At 38.7% G+C, this 18,192-nt stretch overlaps 1 long non-coding RNA gene across 1 annotated transcript in view; it reads right to left on the bottom strand.

Annotated features, from left to right (window-relative positions):
* Positions 1-11,293, bottom strand: part of LOC116560608 — an 84,643-nt gene extending 73,350 nt beyond the window's left edge. The window contains exon 1 of the long non-coding RNA XR_004273045.1: positions 10,835-11,293. This is a non-coding gene — a long non-coding RNA (uncharacterized LOC116560608). The remainder of the gene's footprint in view (positions 1-10,834) is intronic.
* Positions 11,294-18,192: the final 6,899 nt, after the last annotated feature.

Below are 18,192 nucleotides of genomic sequence, written 5' to 3'. Positions count from 1 at the left end.
GTATATACTTACATACTTATATTTAATATCATTAATGTATTTGATAGTAGATATTTAATAAAGATTAGTAAATTGGATATGTTGATATATTTTTAAAATTTAGTTTGTTTTGAGGCAGTGTATCACTCTGTTGCCCAGCCTGGAGTGCAGTGGCATGATCATGGCTTACTTCAATCTCTGTCTCCTGGATTCAAGCAATTCTCATGCTTTAGCCTCCCGAGTAGTTGGTATTACAGGCATGTGCCACAATGGCATGGCTAATTTTTGTGTTTTTAGTAGAGATGGGGTTTTGCCATGTTGGCCAGGCTGGTCTCGAACTCACCTCAAGCAGTCCACCCACCTTGGCCTCCCAAAGTGCTGGGATTATAGGTGTAAGCCACTGTGCCTGGCCAGATATATTTTAAAAATTTAGATGTAAACATACTATCATATGGGTTAGAGCAATTACTAATGGCTATATGCATGTTCTCTGATTTCTGGTACTCCTTAGCTAATACCACATTCAGGCACCATATAGGACTAATTACATTTTTTGCCTTAATAGTCTTTAAGAGGTCATTTGAGATATTAGTGTTAAATTTATATACATGTATGAAAATTCTATTTTATGTCCATTTCTCAAATATGCTTCCTTGCTTAAGAAGAAAACACCTGTGCTTTGGAGAAATGCCAGCTTCTTCTATAATGAACACCCATAGTTATTGCTCGAAGAGAAAATTTAATATTACTTTTTGATAAAAATAGATGGCCAATACACAATTCAATAATTACCAATAATGCTTTTACTACATTTCTGAGTTTATGTTTCTAAATTTCATTCCTAAGAGTAGAAAAACATATATTATTTCACTCTAAAAATAATGTTAAACTGTTTATTCTAAGAAAACTCTGAAAACCACAGAAGAAAAGGGTTTTAATTTTTCTTTTTTTCTTTTTCTTTTTAAAAAAGTCCATGTTACCAAACAAAGTCAGGAAACTTTTTCTGTAAAGAGCCAGACCGTAATTATTTTTCAGATTGGCAGTTCAAAAAGCCAGTTTCTGTTGCAACTACTCAGCACTGCCTTTGTAGGGAAGAGAGCCAGAGACAAGATAGAGACAAATGGGTGTGATTGGATTTCGCCTGCAGTTCTTAGATTTTTTCTCCTGTTATAGACACTATTAAGCTAGTGTTATGGAGGAGATTTACCTGGAGGCACTATTGAAGTTTTAAAATGTTGGCAGTAATGAATGTGTGGGAGGAGATGGATTATAAATCTGTGGAATCCAGTGACTGGAACACAGCATTGGCACCAGCTTTAAACAGAAAAACCAGGTCCTCTGGTGCCCAAGTCAAAGGAGAATAATTTGATCTTCACTCTGTTTTAATGGTATCAGTTGGTAGATGTCCATTGGCCCTGTCCCAAGGTGATGTGTGTATAGCAGATGGTACCAGCACAAAAACAAGTAGAAATTTGTTTTTGATTGATTATTCATTGCCTCCTCTTTGATACCAAACTGATAGCATGGGCACTCGGTTTCTATACTAGGCAAAGGAAAAAAAATAGCAATCCATTATTCTTCCATTTAGACCAATCCAAATTGATTGTCCTTATCTCCAATTTATCCTGCAACATGACTCTCTTAAACTATAACTTCAGGAGTAAAAGTATTTATATATTTTTGCTGAGTTCAAGGATTTAATGTGCTGAGCAACATATCATTCAAGAAGCTGACCTACCATTTTCTGATTGATAATGGAAATGTTAATGTATTGTTAGTCCTCTTATTTTTAGCCTACAGTGAGCTAATCACTAGGATCGTTATGTTGTGCCTATCAAGTGTTCACGCAAAAGAGAAGGTGCAGAAATTGAGGTCTATTTGTCAAGTTAATTATAATATTGGAAAAGCGAATTAGATTGAAGGAAAAATCCAATTTCATACCCTTTTGCTGGTAAAAGGGGCAATGGAATATCTAATCTCTGAACTCTTTTAATGCTATTCTTTGGATAAGTTTATTGCTGAAAATTTTACCCATTATATCCATGTCTTATAATAATTATTAACTCAACACTTACTACTGTGAAACCTAATTTTTTACTGCATGAAACACACCATTTCTCTGAGACTGTTGTCAGTCTCTCTGCCCTGATTCCCTCATGTTGTCATAGCATTCTATTGAGCAGCCACCTGCTCACTCTGGGTCTTCTAGCTCTGTGCTCTGCAAGGTGCAGGCTCCTACCAAATCTGAAGGAGAGTGAGAGAAAAAATGAAAAGAAACCTTGAGTGGTGGTCAGGAAGTGTCCTGTCAACCTACTGGGTGGGCCTGCAACTATGTATTCTTCATCGAGGAATATTACACCCCCTCACCTCTGAGTGTGGAAGGGTGCAAATATCAGTGTTTGAAGAGCAAAAACATCTGAGGCATGACAATGGCTTGTGGCCTTTCAAAGGGTCATAGCACATAAACTGATATATAAACAATGTATCTGTGGCATTACAACGTCAAGGGGGAGCAACTGGAAAAAATGTTAAAAAGGCCCCGAGGCAGGGGGATATAATTTTTAAACAGTTGAGAAACACTGCTGTGTGATGAAGAAGAAGGGCCTCTTTGCCTTTTTTCTTAACCATTCTAAAGCCCCTGATTTGGCCAAGTGAACAATGGACACCCTTGTGCTGGCAGATCACATTTAAGTCCAGAGGTGCCCGTGTTTGCCTTGTTGCAGGCAATGGGAGAGGCCTGGGCAACCGAGGCTCTCTTCTCCACCAAACCTAATCTCTAATGCCCTCATTCACAGATGGTGTCTTCTAGCTCCAGTTCTCCAGATTCATATGCCTATTTAGAAAACACTGTCATACACCAGTTGAAGTGTTTTGAGGTACTTCACAGAGTGGTGTTCATGAATAGTTATTGGTAAGAAGAAACTCCAAAAGACTTGAACATCCTGGGAGAATTTTTATGCTAAACAGTTTTGCTGTCTTTAGAGAAAAAGATTGGCATTTTTATTTTCCACCAGAATAATTTAACCTTAAACTCTTTGTAAATGTCAAAATTCCAAATAACACTCCTCTAATATGTTAAAGTAGAAAGGGAAAAAGAAGAACGAAACACATCAGTTAGCCTTTCTTTGGTCGCTTGATCCCACACTCTTCCTTGGTGAGGGCCAGCAGAAGTGAAAATGGAACGCTCTGGAACAGTGAGGATTTTCCGAAGTCCATCTCCTGTGCTTCCTCATCCCTAGCTCTCCCTTTCTGGATTAAAACAGCAGCTGTGCAATAAGGACCTTGAGCTGCTGAAGGTCCAATTAACAGAGTCTCGGGCTGACATGTTCACACCTGGAAACCTCTTTGGAGACAGGCTAGATGGCTGCTATAGAAAGGGTGTTCTTGCCTCTGGGATGAGCTTTGACAGTCAGAAATTTATTTAAAACAGTCACCACCATCCCAACCTCCTGAAACAATTGGTGAAATTTGGGAAAGATACTAGAATCTAATGATCTCATTTCTTTGCTGTATATTCTCACAAAGTGAATCCTACAGAATGAAAGATTAATTGAAGATTAATTGAAGGTCAAAGAGATATTTATCAGTGACAAGCACTGCGCTCGGCACTGCTGAGGAGTCAAAAGTAGTCTGGATATGAAGAAGCTGATGGGAGATAAGAAAGTATAAGCCCAACAGCAAGAAAAAGCAGAACTTGAGCATGCCATGAGAAAGGCACAAGTAAGGTATCGTGAGTACATCTGATTGGAAGGAGTAAAAGAGGCTTCCTGGAAGAGGTGACATGTGAGATAAGCCTGTAAACAAGCATATGATTTGAAGGCTGGATGGTGGAAAGCCTGTTCCAGAAGGAGGGAGGTATGTGAGCAGAAGCTTGACTGGGAAAGCACCAGGTGCATCCAGGGAACAAGCAGCTGGTTCTTGGAACTGGAAGTTACAGGTGATGTTTGAGAGAGCAGGTTTTTTTATTTCAGTGCAGGGCAGAGGCACCTGTAAGAGTGAAGGAAAGAGGAGGAGGAGAGCTGGCAGAGGCTGCAAGGTTGGACGGCTCTTCAGAAAGCCTGAAATGGAGTTGAAGCTCAGAACAACTCATTCTGCAGCAACCCCCATATATTTGCATCTGAATTTTGAAGGGTTGTGTGAGCTGACTTCCTTGGTATCTGGCCACACATCTTGGTGTCTATGTGAGAGGTTAGACTAGGGGGAAACAGAGGAGAGCTACTTTCTCTGTGACATCTTAAAATTTCTGCGTTTCTGCCAAATCTAAGAGGAAGTCGTAGAGAAAATGTGTGACTCAGGTTGAATGGGCCCCAGAACACTAGCCTGCAGACCTCTGGTCTTACTAGAGAAGTAAGACTCATTTCCGGCTTTACTGGATGACGTAGTCAAGTTCTGAGCTCTCTGGGCCTCCTTTTTCTGGTCTCGTGCATGGTGCTATTACCTTCCCTACATACTTGAGATCCAATTACTATCTAAGGTGCTCTTATCTGTGAAAGCACTTGGAATTTTTTTTCTTTCTTTTTTTTTTTTTTTGGTACTGATATGAGATGATAGTTTGAGTCATAAGTTACAGGGTTTTTAATAAGTTCTTTGCTCCACTGGTCTAAAATATAGAACCTGAGATTCTAGGGGTTATTTTACACTCAAAGAGCCATAGAATGTAAACACTGAAAGAGACTTTAGCACCATCTAAATCTCCTCCTCTGGTGAAAGACAGCACATCATCATGGTTAAAGGTGTAGATGCTGGAATTGATTGAGTAGATACAAATGTCATCTCTGCTACTTATTACTTACATGATTTTGAACATGACTGTTTTAATCTCTCTGTGCCTCAGTCTCCTGATTTATGAAGTGGGTGTGAAAAATGCTCTCTAGCTCATAGAATTGTTGTGAGCTTGAGTTTATGTGTGTAATGCCCTGAGAACAGCACTTGTGCCTAATAAGTACCATATGCATCATGATAGCTAGTTCAACTGACTTGTTTTTCAAATGAGGAAACAGAAATCTAATGAAATGAACTGACTTGCAAGGCAGTGGCCAGGACATTAGAATGTGTTTCCTGACTCCCAGGTCAGTATCTTTCTACTTCTCAGTGTCTTCTGTTGATTCAGTCAGCATAATTTGCTTTTGGTAAAAATGTTTAAATGAAGAAAAGTATGCCAAAATCTTTCAGGTATGGAAGGGCCTCTCAGAAAGACTTCTGTAAAATCTTTCCTTTGGGTGAGTTCATGTCCTTTGCAGAGACATGGATGAAGCTGGATACTATCATTCTCAGCAAACTAACACAAGAACAGAAAACCAAATACCACATGTTCTTAGTCATAAGTGGGAGCTGAACAATGAGAACACATGGACACAGGGAGGGGACCATCATACACCGGGGCCTGTCAATGGGTGGGGGTCTAGGGGAGGGATGGCATTAGGAGAAATACCTAATGTAGATGATGCGTTGATGGGTGTAGCAAACCACCATGGCACATGTATACTTTTGTAACAAACCCGCATATTCTGCACATGTACCCCAGAACTTAAAGTTTAAAAAAAAATCTGTCCTTTGACTTGCATGTGGGCCCTGAGGAGAGAACGTCTGGTCTTTCACTGGCAGCATCTCTCAAATAGCCTTCATAACATCCTAACTTGGAACAAATGTAGAAGTTTCCAGAAAACAGCTGGATGAAAAGCAATATTTCAAGTAATAATACTATTTGTAGTAATCGTCTTCTGTAGCAGTGCTAAGAAATTATATATCTTTATTTTTGTGCCTTATACCAATCCTGGAGGTTGGATGAATTATCTTTATTTAAAAATGAAGGCTGGGTGAGGAGGTTCACACCTATAATCCTAGCACTTTGGGAGGCTGAGGCAGGAGGATCGCTTGAGGCCAGGAGTTTGAGACCAGGTTGAACAAAGTAGTGAGGCCCTGTCTTGACAAAAAAAAAATTTTAATTAGCCAGGGATGGTGGCGTGTGCCTGTGGTCCCAGCTATTGACTCAGTATCTCTAGTGGTGATGTCAATAAATCTGTATTTCTTCTGTATGCAAAAATTTTAGCAGCACTGTGCTGCAAGTTTGCTTCCCAAGTCTCATTCTGTGTTAGCCCTGGAAGTGCCCAAGCTTTAGGACAGAGATGCCAGGAACTAAACCCTTATCACTTATTTGGTACTGGGGCCTGATGCTCTGGCCCATGCCACTTCTCTGTCACTTTCTGTAACCACCCAACAACTGATAAAGAAGGTTCTCGAGCTCTTTAGGAGACAGCCTTACATTCTACATGTGAAGACAGTGATCAGAAGGGATGACAAGTCATGTCTATTTTTGGCATATAAAGAAGAATAAATTGCAATTGTGAAAATACCTCTATGTTAAGTCTTCCAGTAACACTTTTACTACAAAATAGGAAAGAGAGAAGCTTACTATGGACACAGAACTCAATGCCTCTGGATTTCAAGGGAAAATAAAGGAGCTTTAAAAAGTAGATGCAGCCAAGGGCAAGTGGTCGAATCTCTTGCCTAAAGGGAAGAATGTTTGTGTCCACTTTGAAATGAGTGAAAATATACAACCTGTTGTGTTGCCGGATGCTTTGACCTAATATATCCCAGGTACTATGCTTTTAATTTGTTGGTTACTCGAAGAGCAACTCATAGGGTGATCTGGGAAAATTCCAGGAAGGTGATTTTTGCCATTGCTCTTAGTGGCAAAAACAGCAATTACTTTTGTACCAACGTAAAATTAATAGTTATTCCTAAATATCTCTCTCATCAAAATGCCTGAAATACATTGCTTATGACTAAATATTTCATCCAGGCATCTTTCTTAGCAGATCTGGGGAAATATGGCCTATTGACACGAAAATCTCATTGTGAGATGGGACTCTGGGGAACTGGAGCATGTAGGGATGTTAGGGTGGAGATTGGAAAGTGGGGGTGGACTTTGCAGAAAGGAAAAGAATGACTTTCTTAAAGTTTACCTTGTGTGACTCCATCACTCTCCCTAACACTTTGTGAAGCTCCAGCTAACCAGCTTAGAGCCAACTTTAAGAGCTGCCAGCCCTGCTTTCATCAAATGCCCCTGGTCAGAGAACCCTGAGCAGAGACATAACTGGTCCCTTTGACTTTGGTCTGTGATTGAGGAAAGGACAATTTCTTTTACCATGGGCCATTGCTGCCAACCAGCTATGGGCAGTGCTAGATCTTCCTCTCCTCAAGACCCTGACATGTATGCCTCCTTCAGTTTCTTATCCTTTTCCGAATTTATTCTCCATCACCTACCATCCACATCCATAATTGTACTGAAATCCCTTCTAACATGAAATATAGCTGAGTGTGCATACCTTGTTTTCTGTTAGCTCCTTAAACATGAATTAATAATTCAGCAGATACTAACTGATGGTCAATTGAGAGCAAAAAGGAGACAATTTGGGGAGATTGTGATACAACGATGCCAAAATATTTTGCTCATGGAGGAGGACTTTGTAGAGATGTACAAGGGACAATAAAAAATAAAGTGAAAAAAATAAAACTTGCCAAGATGAATACCAAGTTGTTCTTGTATGTAAAATATGGGTAGAAGAGTAGTGTTGTAAGAGGCCCCAGAATTTGTAAATGGGAATAATTTAAGGCATTGGGTTTTTTTTTTTAAGTTGCTATTCAATAGGATTCAGATATTTAGATGCATTTTCTATAGCTTCAGTGTATGTGTATATTTATTACATGTATCTATTTAATTTATTAGATATAGCAGAGAATAAAAATGGAGGAATTTCTGAAGGAACTGGATTGTAAACCAACCTTTCGAAGAGGCAGGTATTAAAAGAGAAAATTGCCATTTAGAGGGGATGGCATAAGCTCAGGGAGGGGGAAGCCACACACGAGAGGCTACAGGCTACTTGACAAAGGCAGAGTGGCCAAAGGGGTGAGGATGGGGGCATGGAGCAGCTGAAGAAGCAATCTGTAGGGGCAGCCTTGGTGTGGATCTGGAGGGTTCCCAGTAAGCTCCTGGGCAGGATGACTTCATATGAAGACTGTGAAAGTGGCGCTGGACAGACAGCTGGGTCAGGGCTCTCGAGAAAGATAGGGGACTGGAGGGAAATACAGTGTCTGGTTGATCTCCAGCCATAGACAGGTGAGTCAGAGAAAGTAGGCAGAAATAATGTCTCCACCTCTTTCAGGGTGTGTGTGGAGGGTCTGCTCTCATTTCCCTCAAATAGGCAATTTCTGGGATAAACATGAAGAGACTCGGAGGGATGGTCCCCTCTGGGTCAGGCTGCAGAGTGGGTCAGGTGGTCCTTTCAGATGGCCCTCGCCCCTCCCCGCAGAAGGTGTTCAGTCTCCCTTCTGTGCATCTTTCTTTGAGATGAACCATTAGGAAACCCATCATGTCCAGGGAGCTGAAAGTCTTTTGCCTGGTGGTGGAACAAGAACACATACATTCTGGCTGATGTCTGGCTCCATTTTTGGAACCCATTAACAATTACTCCTTTAAAATTCTAGATTGAAATGGAGAACTGAAATATGAAAGTGGCTCTTCAAATGAGTGGGGCAATGTGTTTTAAGCATTTGATCTCAAAAGATTCCACTCACCTCTTCCAATTATTTTAGAGGCTGGCTTTCTCTGAGAATAGAGAAGCAAAGAGAGGGAATTAATTTTAATCTAATGTACTCTTAGTCAGTTTAGGGGGCTAAGGCCACAACTGGTGTTTGAAGGGAAAAAATATAGAGCCCCAAGTGGAGCCAGGAAAACTTCCATTTTCTTCTCAGCCTTAACACCCTCAGGAAATGATTGAAGCCTGGGAAATTATGAATATCAGAGTAATTGAACAGGAAAACCAACGAACAGCTGCAATTTTCAGCCATGGATTTTTTTTTTAATTTAAGTGACAGGAAACCTTTTTTTGCCTTGGATTTTCCAAATTGATTTCAAGAGTATATTATGCTAATATATAGTAATTTTACAGAACAAAAAACGGCTTTCTACTTGGACTTTTAGGCATAAGAGTTGCATCATGATTGTTATACTTATTCATTCTCTCACGAAAGAAAAGAAGATTGAACATTAAAAGCTGAAGGTCATCCATACAGTTGTCCCAATAGCAATCTGTGTACCTTTAACCCTGAGGAGGAAAAGTAATTACCCTTTGGCTTCTGGTGACCTCAACTAACCTTTGTTGAAGGGCCAGAGAAAATAAAAGCTGACCATCAGCCTGCCCTGGCTGCCCTGGGCTTAACCTGCTGTGTGAATGAAGAACAACCCAACAATAGGATGAGAGGATGTTGCCATGGAAATAGCCCTGGACGAAGGAGCAAAAATCAGAAATTTATCACAATTAATTGTTCTATTAAGAACCTCCCATCTTTTGGATTATTCCCTGGGGGTAGGGAGGGAAGTTGTGTTCTCATTTAGATCTTATGGGAGAAAATTCTGCTTGCATAAATGAGGCAGCCCATATAGTAAAACCATTCTAAGTAGTGGCGAGAATTGGACAGCTTTGTGAGAGACGGAGGGATCTATATCTCCTTATAATCTATAAAGATGCAAATGCAAACATCCAGGATGAGGGCCAAAGAACCTCACGCTATCAGGAGACCCAGCTAAAGTGTGGGTCTGGTCATATATCTTTTTAATATTTTCAGTAGACTGTTGCCTGTGCTTTCATGCCTTGGCAAGGTCTGCAAAATACAGGTAATGATATTTTAACAATGCAGAAATGTGTTGTCATATTTTATACTCCTTATTTAGCCTTTCTGTTAAACAGAATCCAAATTCTATGTATTTTTAACATGAGCTTGTTTAGATTAGAAAATAGAAGCTTGCTATCCAATTATGTTCAGATTAAACTAGACTAATCCATGATGCTGTGGGTGCTACAGACTAATTGCAGAAAAAAGACATAGAGTGAGAAATAGTTCTTTTATGGAAACCTACAATTATCTCTTAGGTAGAAGCGGACATATTTAAAAGTAATAATATTTTATGTTTAACATGGGAATGTTTTCATTTTTACTCATTATACAAAGATGAAGTTAGTCTTTAAAAATGTGAATTTTTTGATCAGTTCTTTCACTTATTTGTATTAAGTGGATTAATTAATTATTGAGCAAAGAACTGTATGTCAACCATTTTTTGCTTGCCAGAATAGCAATATGAAACACTATTTGCTATATTTCCTAAATAGCAAGTTACTTATGTTAATCAGTTTTTAAAATAATTTGTGGTGCTAAAACAAAGCAGGTGGTTAAACTCAGACATTGATTTTCTCTTTAATGGGTATTTCATCAGTGAAATTTTAACCACTGATGAAGGAGAGTATAAAACCATAGTAGGCGTTCACTGAAGACCCTTGCTTACAATGCGAAGATATGTTTCTCTGTCATAGCGTAAGTGCCAACGTGAGTTTCATCCATAAACTAATGAACCTATGAATTTTAACTCCAGATGTTGACGGAAATGAATGTCATACTAGGGAGCATTGTCAGCTTTCATTAGAACTCGGGAAGTTTACATTTAGTAGAAATAAACTTTTTAAACAGAAGGGACATGTGTTGGAATTCTGTTAACTAACAATGAAATCCAGCTCTTGGGCTTCTTATTTACCCATCTGGTCCCTGCCATTAGTTTATCACTCATTTGGTGTGATTCTGGTATTGTTAGGGCAAGAATTCTGTTTGCTAACCCCCTATGTACCTGTGGTTGGAAGGCCTATCTCAAATAATATAATAGACTTGGCTAGACTCATTGAACACTCTCTGTGGCCTTTGGCAGGCTTTTAAGCTTTTTTTCTGCTATAGATAACGGTTTTTCTTAGGTGGCAGTGACATATCTCTAAAAATACATCTACAATAAGGTCCTAGTTGTACTTACCTTATAGGTCAGCAGCACCTTGCTGGTGGTGAATATGCTTCTTGATTTCCATTTACTTTAGTTTGCTGGTAAGCACATGCCTGCTTGTAGGCTGTTAAGAGCATTCTTTCTGGCTGAGGCATTTGCAGAATTGGGCTTCGTCTTTACAGTTCTCACTTTATTTGGACCCTCTCCTGGTGTTCTCTGTTTATTAACCCTCACCTGGATGGCTTGGCTGAGGCAATGGAACCAAAAGTAGAGATGGTAACGGGTTTCTGTTGTTTTACCTGTTTGGGCCAATAGAAGAATGAAAGGGAGAATGGTGATCAAGATCAAAATGTAAAAAACAGTTCTAATCTTTCCTTATGTAGAGAGAGGCAGCAGATATCTACCCGGTCTCCCCCATTTAAAACAATTATGCATAATTTTTATTGATTTAGATAATCAGTTATGTATTATAATTATGGAAAGATATTTCATTATGTACAGTTTACTTACGGACTACATTTTTATTGTTCTCAATTTTGTTCAGAGGAAAAAAATTATATATATTTATGAAGTTTACATAGAAATCTTCCCCAAATTACTTTGTAAGGAATAGGATAGATCAAATCTCTCAATGACTAGATATTTAAGTGCAGACATGAGAGTATTTACTGATTTATAACTAATAAAACTTCAACCTAACTGCTCTTCAATGACATCTATAAAATGATATTAAAGTGTGATGAGTAACTTAAAAGACAAGGACTACTGAGAATATATTTTTCTAGCTAGTTGCATTTTATTTTTAATCTTTTATTCTATGTGTGCAAACTTAACTACAAAATAAATCTACAAACTCTGCAGTGTAAATGAGGAACTAAATACAGTATGTCAGAATCACAAAAATAATTATGACATAAATGAAAGCAAAAATTAGTTGATAAATATATGTGTGGAAAAATGCCAATAATTGCCATCCAGTACACTCTGAATGTACATATTTAAAAACCAATATGGAATTTGGTTAAGAGAGTTGAAGATAATTTTTATAGGGTTAACATTACATGCTTTAAAACTGCATGTTATTTTGTCAACAGAGTTTAATATAATTTATATAAGGTAAACATACAAATTTTAAAAATTACATGGCATTTTATTAAGAAAGTTTATGATAATATCGGGTTGAACAGACACTTTCAAATGAAGGGGGAAAAACTATTTTAACACTTTATGAGTGTTAACACTACCAGCTCCAAATTAAACAAACATTAACGACATGGCATTATTCTGACATACTCAGTATTTAAAATATCTTTCCATGTATGACATGTGGTGTAATGAATCATATGTAGAATATAGGATATTTTAGCGGAATATCAAACTGTGGTGTTAATACTGTGTCTGGGTTAAAGGATGTGAAAACATCATAAAAATTATATGGCATCAGTGTTTTTCATAAAAGGATATAATTCAGTCTTCAACAGACTGATGGAAATGAAACACTGTCAACCTTTTTACATTTTTAAGCACAATGTATAAAGGAGGTAACTCATGAAAACAAATTTAGATCCATTTAAATACATCGTAGAAAACAAAGATATTCTAAAGAAATGGTCAAATTTGCCTCTCATCAAGTCCTGCAAGGTTCATCTTGGGTTGAAGCAGGGAGTAGGAATTTTATAAACTATTATGTTATACATAATATATCCATACATATTATGTCATTCTGAAGCAAATGATGAACCCAGTTTAAAGTCACAACTACTAGAATTCAATGTACAATAGTACCAGGTATCCAGCTCTGAAGTAGCTGGGTTTGGGGCTTTCTATTTGTACCTCCCCACCACAAGCACATAACTTACAGTTCATATCTAAGCTTTGAATAAGAATATCAGCTACCCTAAAAGTTACCTTCAGGATGAAATACCTTTAAATGCTGCAGCGCACTGGATTTCCAGTTAACCAAACTGTATTTCCAGCAGAAACTCCTGGGGTATAGAGTAGTTCTTGTCTGTAAGCCCTTCCCGCTGGTCTTCTTAGGAAGCGTTGCTGGAGCGCTTTATTTATTTATTTTTAATCCTGTTGATAATTTGACTGTCAACTAATGCTTGCCGACTCATCACTAGCCTTTCTTAGGGTGGAGATGACTGGAAGGTTGAAGGACTGCAGGCCATACATCATTCTCCCCTTCTCAGTGTACCTTAATATGAACATGGCATCATGACTCTGAGGAAAGGAGGGGAAAGCTGAGCCATCAGATATTCCACAAATTGCAGGCTTTCCCTGTGTCCTGTAGTGCCGGAAAGGGGGATTATTGCTGCAGAAAAAGAAAATCTGGCCACTCTGTAGAAATAATCACCGCAGTGCTATCATCTCCCCTATTTTCTCTCTCTTTCTCTCTGTGTGTCTCTTCCTCTCTCTTTTTCTTGCTCTCTGTACGAGGCCCCAGCTGATTCAGGCTGCATCCAACCATACATAAATCATTCCCCTTATTCTATTGGTTACATGGTACATGGCAAGTATTGATTTTTTCCGTTGCCTCATTGCTGGAGAACACTTGGTTTTGTGAGACAGAAAAAGCAAAAACCCAACCAAACCAAAGCAAACAAAAAAATCCTCACCAGAGTTTTGTTTAGATAAGAAATAATCAGGTAGATGTGAACCATGCTGATGGTAAGTGTGTTCTAAAAAGAGCATACTTTTGGGAGGCCTTTTACTGACTATATGAATGTTCCCAGTACCTCGTGTCTCAAAATTAAGAAAAAAGAATTGTTTCTAGTTGTGGAGGCTCTGGACTTAGGAATTAGGAAGAATATGCAGAGAGGGCAATCCTCTCTAATTGTGCAGGATAAGGAGGCATCTAATTAATCACTGCTAACTCCAGGAAAAAAAAAGTTTAGTTAAAACACAACTTACTCACAAAACAGGAATAAAGAGGCAAAGATAATGCCTCATGGCCAAATGACAGCATACAAGACAGGAAGAAAGGGATATTTACCTAGGTTTATTTTGTGTGGTGATAAAATGTGCAATTGTGCCTTGTTTGTGTGAAGTATAAATGTAAAACACTGTCAAAATATTGTGTCTTGTAATACTCAGAGGTGGGAAATAGCAAAAAAGCAAATGTGTCTTAGTTTAGGATTCTGACACTTAAGTCTTCAGAACCTAAGTTAAAACACGCAAGAGTCTTAATATATTATTTGTCAAAAGAGCCATTCGTTTTAAAGTGATAGCAGCTCTTGGACTCTATCCAAAGGGGTTTTATTCTTGAAATATCAAAATGACTTATTTATGAGGTAATGCTGTCCAAAGGAGTGTCCCAATATATGAGGAAATTGTTATAACAAGGAAATCATTGTAAGAAGGTGATAGTGCTAATATAAGATGTGAAAAGATGATAAAATCCACTTTAAGTTTATGAGTCTGTGTCACAACTTATTAATCTAACAAAGGGCGAAATTCAAGAACAAAAACAATTCAGTGGGTTACACAGGTGTCAGGGTATTTTCTTTTGCATTCTACTTAGAGCTGTCAACTAATAAATTTACCATATGCAAAAACTGCAAGTGAGAAATGTAATGTCTTCTTTAACCTACGTTATGAAGTTAAAAAATTTCTTTTAACCCCAAGCCATTACTTCTTACATAAAGAGTCCACTAAGTTAAACTGTCACTAGCCTCAGAAATCAGACTATGATTTCTCTTTTTATAATCGCAAAAGCTATGCTGGAGGATTCTTGTTGTCTTTTTGGTCTGTCAGTTTACCTTGTGGCTCTTGGTCCTTAATCCACGTTTATGATAAGGTCTGCCCAACAGAGGATTCTGTGGAGTTAAGCTGCGAGGGGCTGCCCAACTAGAGCTGTGCCCAGCCCTTTGGGTATTTAGCTTCTCAATGCACAGAATACTACTCATCTCTCTTCTCCTTATCAATCCCTTTTATTGAAGCTCTTAGAGCTTCTCTTTTTATGTGCAAGTGCCGGTTTATCTAAATTGCCATTTCAAGGGAAACTGTGAATTAAGATTTGGGAAAAGGCTTTAGGAAACCTGCATGGAATTTTGTAGATATTAATATTTCATTGTTTGGTTTGTTTGTTGTAGTTTGGGCCTCCAGCCCACTGCTTATTTTCTTAATCATCTCATATCCATGAATTGGGGAGACTAAGATTGCCTGTCAACCTACCTAGATGGTAAAAGAGTTCATAAAAGACCTTGATTCTCAATCCTTTGACCCAGCAATCTTATTACTGGGTATATCCCCAAAGGATTATAAATCATTCTACTATAAGGACACATGCACATGTATGTTTATTGTGGCACTATTCACAATAGCAAAGACTTGGAACCGACCCAAATGCCCATCAATAATAGATTGCATTAAAAAATGTGGCACATATACACCATGGAATACTATGCAGCCACAAAAAAGGATGAGTCATGTCCTTTGCAGGGACATACATGAAGCTGGAAACCATCATTCTCAGCAAACTAATACAAGAACAGAAAACCAAATACTGCCATGTTCTGAGTCATAAGTAGGAGTTGAACAATGAGAACACATGGACACAGGGAGGGGAACATCAGACATTGGAGCCCATTGGAGGGTGGGGAGCTAGGGGTGATTAGAATTACCTAATGTAGATAACGGGTTGATGGATGCAGGAAACCACCATGGCACCTGTATACCTATGTAACAAACCTGCCTGTTCTGTATGTGTATCTCAGAACTTAACGTATAATAAAAACATTTTTTTTTAAAGAGAAACAATGTCTTTTAGAGATACGCTCATTGTTAACACTTTGTAAAATAAAAAAAGGATTTCGAGCACTTTAAATTTAAAAGGTAACAGACACGATAATGACCAAAACGATAGGCAATGCTTTGGACATGACCTTGTTTCGTTTCTCTGCCTCATCCTTTCCTAACTCAACAACTTGAACAAATGTTTCTTGACCATTACTTGTTGCAAGCGGTTTGCTCGACCAAGGGAAAGCTGCAGAGCTAAATGCCCATGCCCCCTCCAAATGCAGTGGGCTCACTGGGCAAACACACAGGCATACAAGCTTCTGTGCAAGAAGAGGTGCATGTCACACACATGGTACAGGTTTCTGCTGTGTAACTCTAGTGCTCTCTAGGCCTGTTTCTCTAAAAAAAATTGAATAAGAATCTTAAGCAATGAATACCAAAAGTGCTCTTCATTTTAACTTTTTATTTTCATTCACTGTAACAAGATTTTAATTGATAAGCAGAGCCTTGCCCACAGAGGACACTCAAAAGGCATTTCTTTGTTTAGTTTGATTCAGCGTGGGCTCCAAAGGAGACATAACTATAACCAAGGCCAGCAATTATTATGCACTTAGGGGGTTGCGTGTATTATTTCATGTAATTCTCATAGTAACCATGTTTTTAACCAATGTTTTTTAATGCCCATTTTAAAAATGAGGGCACTGAGGCTGAGAGAAGCCAGGTAATTTGCTGAAGGCCCCCTTGCTAATCGAAGGTGGAATTGTGTTTCAGACCCTGTTGCTGTTAAATTACCCAGTGAGGTGGGGCAGTGGCTGCCTGGCAGAGGCCCTTTTTGCCAGCTGAGAGTCTTGAGCAAGAGCTTCAACAAGAGCATAGCTTCTGTGCTGGACATGAAGTGCATTGTTTCCCATGATTTTCGTATTCTGTGGGTATATTTTGGTTCACTATAAAAAAAGAGAAATATTTTTAAATTTCTAGTGGAGATTGCCATTGAAAGGAATTTCTTTGTGAACCCTTTTGAACATGAATATTATTTTGGGGAAGAAAATATCTGCCTGCTAACTATTTGGTGGATTTAGCTATTGTGAGGCTCATGCATGGAAGAAGTGATGGTGGCAGGGCCCCAGCACATGAGAGTCCCAGATAGAACCCATGCCCTCCTCTGAGGAAACGTGATTTTTCCACAGAAAGTGGTAAGACTGCACAGTTGAATTAATAGGTTTTTATGAGAACCCAAACACCACTCTTTCTTATAATTCTACTAAAACACAGCCAGGGGAAACAGCATAGTGAGTGGGGCTTACCTTAGATGATGTCCTGTAACATCAGATCATAATGGCTTCAAAATTTTAAGGTGGGAAGAAATGTAGTTGAGAAGCTTGCTGTCTTTCTTGTCTGCAGCAAACTCCTTAGAGAAAGAAGATGGCTCAAACCTATTCTGAGGGGACTAAACTGAGGTTCTGTTGCCAGAGTCCCCTCTTACCCAGTGCTCTTGGTCTCTGTGACAGAGTGGTTTACTTAAAAAGCATTTATGCCTAAGCATTGAGGGCAAGTATGTATTTCAAAATGTAACTAATAATAAGAAGAATAGTAAAGCTGGTAGCTGATGTGGGCACACATCACCAGACATATATTTACCATTCTTCTCACCACATTCCTACCATTGTTTTTGCTCTTCTTTGTGCCCATCTGGTGGGTATATTGGCCAATTCCAAAACTAAGATCTGGAATGGACATTATGACAGTGGTTACCTTAGAACACATCTCGAGAAATACTGCAGCCCAGCTATTTGCTTACTCCTGGCCTGCATTAGCAGTTGATAAGTCCCAGGAAACAGGATTGTCCAACTTATCAGAGCTCATTTCATGGCCTGGGTAGAAAAAAAAGGTGTGAATGGGTTGTGGGAGAAGACAATGTAACCAATATCCTGTGTTCTAAAACTGGACCAAAAAGAACCAGGGAAAGGTATTTTACCTGAATTCATTGCTTAGCCGCAAAGACGTTACAGAGAATGCCCTCCTATAGGTTACCAGGTAACTGGCTGTGACATTGTCAAACAGCTGGCCTGCTAATCTACATACCCTTTTACCCCAGTCAGCTGAAAAGGGACCATGGACAGCTCACAAACAATAGATACACACCTAATGTTTTATTTAAGGGCCAACATAAGTCACATCTGTATGGGTCCTGCAGCCATTTGGCTTGAACTGTTGTAACTTGAATGTCCTGCCTTCCAGGGTCTGCAGCATATGAAAAAATAGTTTCTACCAGAAGGCTACCTGGTGGAGCTTTAGGAAGGAAATATTTCTTGTAACCACAAAGTGCAAAGTTTTGTTGAGGAGGAAGAACTGGATGCAAAGAGTCATTTAAAGGCAAAATAAAATCTGGTTCTTCCCAGTTTTTAATGCATAGATCCTGAGTTGGCCTGGCAATAGAGTGTCATATACAACAGATTAGAAACTTATGATATTGTTAGATATAGACAGTGCTTAGTGCAATTTTTGACTCCAGGAGGATTAGATTCAGATATTCTTATTCTAAAAGACCACATTATAAGCCAGGATTTCTTACTAAGTAATTTCCTTTCTGGGACTCTGAGAAAAAAACCTCAAACAAGATATATTTGTCTGTATGTATTATTCACATGCAT

This window comes from Sapajus apella, unplaced genomic scaffold (genome assembly GCF_009761245.1).
Source record: "Sapajus apella isolate SASKATOON/1434 unplaced genomic scaffold, GSC_monkey_1.0 scaffold26, whole genome shotgun sequence".
Lineage (NCBI taxonomy): Eukaryota > Metazoa > Chordata > Mammalia > Primates > Cebidae > Sapajus > Sapajus apella.
The sequence above is the reverse complement of the archived record's forward strand: the minus strand, read 5'-3'. Positions and strand labels throughout refer to the sequence as shown.